The sequence below is a fragment of the Oxyura jamaicensis genome, chromosome Z, assembly GCF_011077185.1.
Source record: "Oxyura jamaicensis isolate SHBP4307 breed ruddy duck chromosome Z, BPBGC_Ojam_1.0, whole genome shotgun sequence".
Taxonomy (NCBI): Eukaryota; Metazoa; Chordata; class Aves; order Anseriformes; family Anatidae; genus Oxyura; species Oxyura jamaicensis.
Window position 1 is genome coordinate 43,605,184 of NC_048926.1, and position 8,065 is coordinate 43,613,248.

At 41.7% G+C, this 8,065-nt stretch overlaps 1 long non-coding RNA gene across 1 annotated transcript in view; it reads right to left on the reverse strand.

Annotated features, from left to right (window-relative positions):
• Positions 1-4,347, reverse strand: part of LOC118156721 — a 5,373-nt gene extending 1,026 nt beyond the window's left edge. The window contains exon 1 of the long non-coding RNA XR_004746403.1: positions 3,846-4,347. This is a non-coding gene — a long non-coding RNA (uncharacterized LOC118156721). The remainder of the gene's footprint in view (positions 1-3,845) is intronic.
• Positions 4,348-8,065: the final 3,718 nt, after the last annotated feature.

An 8,065-nucleotide genomic window follows, 5' to 3' on the forward strand; every position in this document is an offset into this window, starting at 1 on the left:
AAAAGAAAAGGAAAAAGAAAAAGAAAAAGAAAAAGAAAAAGAAAAAGAAAAAGAAAAAGAAAAAGAAAAAGAAAAAGAAAAAGAAAAAGAAAAAGAAAAAGAAAAAGAAAAAAGAAAAAAAGAAAAAGAAAAAGAAAAAGGTAATGGGAATACAGAAAAGTTGGGTCTGAACACTGAACACATCTTCTGATGGGTTGAAACCACATGGACATGCCCTGGAGCAAGAGGAGGGAGGAGGAGCTTGATAAGAACAGTTCCTCCCTGGACAACAGCTCCTAGCCTTTATATACTCAATAGCTTCTCTAGCCAGAATTGAGGTGAACAGCAATGGTTTGGGCATCCACAGAAGAAAGATCTGCAGTCCCAGGGCATCTGAGTGGAAGGGCTGATTTGTGAGCAGCTTGAGATACTTCGGTTAGTAGCAACAAGGTGGTTACTTGCATAAAAGACTGGTGCTGACACTTCCTGGGACTGGTAAACCATTTTTAGAATTCAAAGTGGAAACTATTCAAAATTTTTGAGCACATTATGTGATATTCAGAGTACAGGCTAGAAACAGAAAGTCGTATGAGAAAAAGAGAGGACCAAAAAACAAACAAGGATGCAATGAATACATGGATAACATTTTTTTCACTCAACAGGACTTCTCATTTGGGGCTCCTAATGAGGACCAGGGAGGGGACATTTGACACACTGAGAAAATTGCAGCAGTGGTATGGGAAAACCCAGATTTTCCAACCAAGTTGAGATACAATGAGAATGAGATAGACGAAAAAGCTATAGTTCCTTTGGGTTTATGGCCATGTTAGGTACAAACTATATTCTGCAAGAGGAGCTCTGAATTACTCCTTTGCTCACACACTTAAGCATGTTTCTGTTCCAGTGCACCTCCTCTCCAAAAAGGATCTTCCTCCTCTCTGCCTCCATCTCAGTCCATACAACTGATTTGCAATGGCTCTCTGCCAAACTCTTCTCTTTCAGACAATTGTTCCTCTTTCAAACTTTTCAGTGCTAGGGGTTGGAGACTTCAGATCCAGTCTCACCACTATCATTACTGTGAATGTCCAAACACCAACTGGGAAAGAGAAAGGAAGTCCTGACACTGAATTACGTTTTCCAGAATTGTAATCATAGTATTTTGCTGTTATAAAACATAACACTTCATTCAAAGACCTCTGAGCTCTAATTGATTACTTAATTAAGTCACAGAATGTTCCTGTGATCTAGCTAAGTACTGAAATGGGTGAGTAAACTAGTAGAGATGAGTAAAGTCATTAGTCAAGATGACTAACAGAGATGAGAAATGTGCTAATACAGAGTAGTTTGTGGAAGAGGAAAATGAGCTTCAAATGGGTTAGCAGAGTGATTTTTAGAGAATATATCTGAACACCTACACTCTTCAGTAGCCAGCAGAAGCTGTGACTGCTTAGGAGCACCTAGGAACCAGACTAGGTATGACTTGCCTAGGGACACTGAGGGGGAAAAACATTTGAAACAAAGGTGTGTATGGGGCATGGGAACAGTGCTGATAAGACCACCTGGGCTACTGACTCCTCTCACTCACCAGAATGGACAACCACAGAAACTATGTTCAGTCTAGGATTTCCTACAGATCACTCTACTCGTCATGAGGGACCCACCTCCAACATCAGCTGTCATTTTAGCCACTACTGGCCCAGAAGTGTCTCCTGGAAGGGTCTTGCTGTCACCTGTCTTCAGTGGATGATACTGATATTGCCTTCCTGGGCTGGCTATGGATATCTTTACCAAGATTGAGTGGGCAGTGTGTGGTTTGACCAAGCCAACCATGGTTCTATTTAGTCATCCCATGCAGAGTCTCCCTGTGCTCTGTGGCGCACCAGCACCTTCTCCAGAAGTAACAGGAGAGAAGAACAGTGAGAGACAGCGTCATTTTCCCCCCTGCTGAGTAGTGAGGGTACCAAAGGGCTGATGGATGTAGAGTAATGCTTGGTTAAGATTGACAACTATTTCCTCCTGCTACGTACACATAACCAGCACCCACCTGTTTTCCTCCCACCCAGAGATATTTTTGAAAGCTTCTTCTAGCAAATTTCTGCACCAAAATTAAACCTATCTAGCAGTCAGCCTTACTGCCGTGTTCCCACGTCAGCTGTGTGTCATGACAACAGATGATAGAAACGCTGCTATTCAGGCTTCAGAGTGCGTGTTTCTTTTCTTTTCTTCTCCCTTTTCTTTTTTTTTAATAGCTTTAAAAAGAGCTCTGAACAAAAGTGCCTGCTCCATGATGCAGTGCTGAGCTAAGGCACACAGGGCAGGTATACCTGCCCACATGCCAGCGGGCAAAAATAGGTAGAGTGGGTGAGGTTTCCTGTGATGCTGCGGGGGCTGAGGGAGAAACGCTTCTAGGAGAAGAGATGGCAAGAGAAGGGAAATCAGAGAGAAAGGAGAGGCAGCAGCAGAGGTGCACCCCCGTCCCTGCACTCGTCCGCATGGCTGCCAGGGCCCTGCACCCCCCTCTGCAGGATTTCTGCGGCAGAAGGACCCCATAGCCCACATGTGCGTGTTCCTGGCCTGCCCTCTGCCCTACAGTGGGACAGAACTGCTGTCAGCTGGCTGGAGCCCTGCAGAGAGGCTCCTAGCACCTCCCTGCCTTGGGACACTGCCCAGCAGATGCCAACCTGAGCTGCCGGCAGGATCCTGACATGTCGTGTCTGCTTCTTCCTGACACAGGTGCTGCCCAAAAGATAGCAGGGAGGATGCAGTTTTTGGCATCTAGCAGCTGGCCAATGGGGATGGATCTTGTGCTGCAGAGGACAAGGCTCCATCTTCATCGCTGCTTGCTTGAGCTGTGCAACACAATTACCACAAGCCACCCAGGGATGGCAAGTGTTAGTTTAGGACCAGTAAGATCTGGTTTTCATTCCACAATCCTCCAGCCCCATAAATCTTACTGGGGGTCCAACAAATCAGAATACCAAAGGATAGATTAAGAGTTTGTTTTGCCAGCGTTGTGATCCTGTAAGAAAGGGCTGTCACAGGCAGAAGGAAAGCTGAAAAATAAGATACCTGATGTAGACTACCAGATTCTTTGTGCTAAAAGTTTCATTTGCTCCAGGATAGGTAAGCAAAAGTATTGATTTCCTTTCTTTGGAACAAAACCTGCTGTGAAAGTTTGATGTCAGCAGTGTAAGGAAGCCTGAAACAGGCAATTTAAAATACCATCTGCCTTAGGGTTCCTCCCCTCCCTTCTGAAGAAGTGGGAGGGTAGGTATGTGTGTAACATCCTTAAGACAAAAAAAAAAAAAAAAAAAAAAAAAAAGAAAAAAAAAAAAGAAAGAAAAATCATACCAATTTTTGGCACTTAGAGGTTACAATCTAAATAGCCGAGACAGGCAAAACACACCAAGAGTTAAAAAAAAAAAAAAAAAAAAGCACTGAGAAACAAAGTGACTTGCCCAAAATACTCACAGAAAAGCAGTGGCAGAGCTTATATGGGGAGCAGATTTGCAACTCAGTTTGACTGTGTGAAATGCTTTCCCACCTAATCGGCTAACGAGAAAGCATTCCTCTTGAAACACTATGTACTCATTTCCAACAGCCAAATTGCTGAAGACAAATTTCATTTGGAATTCATTTTAAAGTGAGTATTTTTAAACCTTCTTGCATACCAAGTTTCTGTGAAATGTAAAACACAACCACAAAAAATACCCCACAAACCACTTTATAACACAAGGGACAAAAATTAAAGGACACAATAGTTAGCCAAAAAATATATAAGAAAAATCAAAACCAAAATAGCATGAGATCCCCAAAGAAATCCTCAAGGAGTATCACAATAAGCAGAAGTACCTGATCTTACTCACCCGGCAGAAATCCCTTTGCATGCATCCTGAACAAATGGTCTCAGTGAGTTTTGCTATTGGTTTCAAGGAAGGGGAATTTGGATTTCAAGGCAGGGAAATCTGGCTCTGCAGACGTCAGCTGAGTTATCCATGGGAGTATAGCACTACTGAACAAAAGCCTCCTCCCGAGAAACAGCAATATTCCCCCAAGATGTAACTTCTCCTGAGACAGACCTGCAAATACTTGCTTTTCCTCAACAGCCAAACCAAAAATGTGTATGCATAACTTTTTGTTTTATTTTATTTTATTTTATTTTATTTTTCTTACTTTTTTTTGTTAATGCACCCCTAGTTCTCCAAATAAGAAAATGAAATAAACCTAGTAATAGCAGGATCCCAGTTCCTTTGGGCTCAGGCTATTCAAGGATATTCACAAACTAAGGGAGAAGGGCATCTCCAGCTGAAATTGCTGCAGTTCACATCTCACACCTCATAATAGCCACAGTTGTTTGTCTCACGGCATCAGAAAAGACCGCAAGCAACCCCTGAGCCAAGCAAGAATTTAAATATGTCTTTGAGGCCTCTCCCATTTAGAAAATCGCTTATGTCTACAGTTGATACTAAGGGTTGCTTCTGAATATAAATGCTTCCCTGAATCAGGGCTCCACAAGTATCAGAAGCTTAGATCAAGGAGCTGATCTGTCCAAACGAGACATTAGAGGCATGATGAAATGCTGCAGATCTTCCCTTTAATGAAACTTAGTTTATGAAACCCTTTAATAAAGCTGCAGTGAGTATATTTACATTCCCAGCAGAGAAGAGCTCTCTCTTGAAACACGAAAAAATTACTGCAATTAATAATATCCTGATATTCTTCATAATGCCAGGAGATTGCATGTTTTTGTTGAGCTGTTCATCATTTTGAATATCCATGCATCTCTTTATTCCACATCCACATCCACACCCGCTGGGGCACTTTAAGGACTAAAATTCATTGCTGTGTATTAAAAATAGCAAATGAATCTCATGATTTCTGTTGTATCTCCCCTGTTTATTCAGCATACAAAAGACAAAATCAATGGCATCCTGCCTGAGGAATAGGGTTATTTTTATTTTTGCACTTTTTTATATTGCTGCAGATTTTTGGCTTTACTCTTGAAACTGTGATGTGCTGCACCAATATATTTTCTCTATATAAGTTTTCAGATCATCTGCATTTTGCTGTGCTAATCCCAGATGTTTAAAATCATGCTAAGTAGTATTTATATCCCATTCATCTCTTTTTCCAGCATCTCCTGTGTATCTGCGTGTTTCTTTTCCATTGCCAAGAGTCTGCATTGAGATATTCAGAAAGTATACTCAGGGGATCAGATCCAAGTAAGCACTTACACCTAAGCTTACATATCACTGAAGGTAAGCTTGGGTGTGAGAGGCTGAGGTGCTTCCTTGAGCTAAGAAAGACAAAGGGCAAAGGAAGGAGGAATGGCCCTGTGGGTTCTACCTTTTGGGGAGGGCTGGGATCCAGATATGCAGTGTGACTCTTGCTAGAATTGTACTGCTTTCTGTTTTAGAAAAGCAGTGTCAGATTTCCTTTCCTTCCATCTTTCAGCAGTTCCACAGTTGCCCATGGTTTTCCAAAAGCTGTCAGAGGGAGAAAATTATTCAGGAAACTTTATGTTTAACACCTAAGGATGTGTGTCATCCAGGTTATCCATATGTGCCCAGATTTCCCAGATCTTTTTCTTTTTTCTTTTCTTTTCTTTTCTTTTCTTTTCTTTTCTTTTCTTTTCTTCTCTTCTCTTTTCTTCTCTTCTCTTTTCTTTCCTTTCCTTTCCTTTCCTTTCTTTTCCTTTCCTTTCCTTTTCCTTTTTTCTTCCTTTTCTTTTCTCTTTTCTCTTCTTCTCATTTATTTTATTTCTTTTCTTTTATTTATTTTCTTTTCTTTCTTTTATTTCTTTTCTTTTCCTCTTCTCTTCTTTTTTTTTTTTTTCCTTTTTTCTTTCTTTTCTTTCTAGGTTATTCCCTGTTGCATTTACTGATTTCTCCACCCACTTTGTCTGTCATTTTTGTTCAAAGGAATGCACAAGTATGTTCAGTGTTTCAACCATGCTAAGTGTCTGATAATTCAATTTCCATTCCAATTTATTAATTATGGATTTTCTACCAAGTGCTGCTACTTCCCCAGTATACTGATAAAATCTTGTCCACTTGTCCTCAAGTTATTTCATGGAGGCAATTCACTTTGCTTTAGCTGTCCTCTTTTATTTTCTGAAGTCATTGACTGCCTAATTACTCTGTCTACATGGGTTTCTTCATTCCCCTACTACTATTCAGGAGTTTTGGTTATTTGATTTTGTTATTTGTGATCTTGAATCTTAACACTTAAGTGTAATTTCTTGAATGTTTTTATTATTTGATTTAGTTTTCAGGCAGAAGCTAAAGAATATAAAGAATATACTTCTTCCTTCTTTCATCTCTTTGGTACCATTTCTTCTGGGACTTTTCCCTGAAATGTGAGCAGGTTTTCCAGTAAAGCAATGCAGATGTTTTGCAACTGTTTTCACAGTAAGAAGTCCCTGGCAAGCTGTAGTACACATGCTTACCTACTTGCTGTGTGGAAGAAAATACTCTTCGCATTTTCACCTATATTTCTCCCTTCAGCAAAATGATTACAAGAAAACTATGCACATACTTAGTCTTGTGATGTATTTTGCAGAGAGTTTTATTATTATTATTTCTACCTCCTAACTTATGGCTTGGGTGGCTAAGAGATGTGTCTAAACACTAACTTTAGCTAAACACTTACAAATTTGGGAACAGTTGAGGCCTAATATGAATTTATCTTGAGTTTATCTGAAGTGCACTTCAGATGTCATACCTGATTGGATCCCACTCAGGGTACTTGAAGAGCAGTCATCCTTGAAAGACAAACTCTTGACTTTTTTCCCCCTTCAGAAAGCACAGAAACGTTCAGTTTGCTTCTGCTCCTTTCTCCTGCCAGTGAAGCAATGTTTGTTCCCTCTATAAAATGGAGCCAAACAAAATGATTACATGAGTCATCAGGAAAAAGCAACAGCAGTAGATGGTCAGTGATGGTACTCAACTTGAATTGCTTACTGGCCCCCTACTGATCCCTTGCAAACTGGCATCTGGAGGAGAACTCAGACTTGTCTAGGCAGCAGCCTGGCTGCTAAAGGGGCAATATGCACAACCAGTATTATCTGAAAGTTAAATTTACATTCCCAAAACACTGCAGGTCTAACATTGCAGGCTGTAGCCATGGCTGATTGCAAAACACTGATGCTAGAAACTGAAAGTGGAGGCATTCCTTCCTCAGTATAACAGAGAATATTTGCCTACTCAGTCATCTATGTCTATAAGTGTTAACTGAGGTACCACATACTGGTACATAAAAATACAATCTGTTATCCTTATGCTGATAGTTCAATCAACCTGTCACCAGGTAGCAAAAGTACTCTTCCTGCTTCCATCTCATAATGAAAGGGGAAAAAGAAAAAAAAAAAAAAAAAAGGAAAAAAAAAAAAAAAAAAAAGAGCAGGTATGTGTGGTGTTAATTCTCATATCCTATTGTCGCGAAGGAATACAGTATTACCAGATTATCAGAGCTGTGGTAGTTAAGGAGAAGAGGCAAGGAAAATGATGTTAGTTTGAGATTTCACTACGCAGAAAAGCTCTTCTTGTTCACCTGCGGCACTTCGTGTTATCACCTGGGTTAAAACTGTTGTCGCTCTGCAGTTGGGCACCTGGTAATAGTTGGAATAAAGAGACTTCTAGGCACACGTCATCAACATGTATTTGAAAATAAGATAACCTAAACAATCCCAAACAATGCAAAGGAAATTAATAAAAAGAGACCGGGAAAAGCGTTTTCTTTCTTTAGTCGAATGGCAATAAGAGAAATTCGGCAGATCTCGGCGGTTGAGGCTGGAGAAAGGCCTACAGTTCACTGCCACGGGCAAGCCTCTTTCGCTCAGAAGCAAAGCCCGGCCAAGGAGGGTCACGGGGCGGCCCCTGCAGCACCTGAGGAGCCCCGAGGGGCGGCCTCACCCTCCCTGCCCGCCGAGGGGAGAAGGGCCCCGGCCGGGCTGCCCGGGCCCCGGCCCCGCCGAAAGGCGGCCGCGGAGCACCCCCTAACGGGCACCGGGGAAACGCGCCCGGCCGCCGGGGCCTGCAGCAAGGCTCCGGCCTCGGCGGGTGGCCCCGAGCCCGGGTGTCGGCTG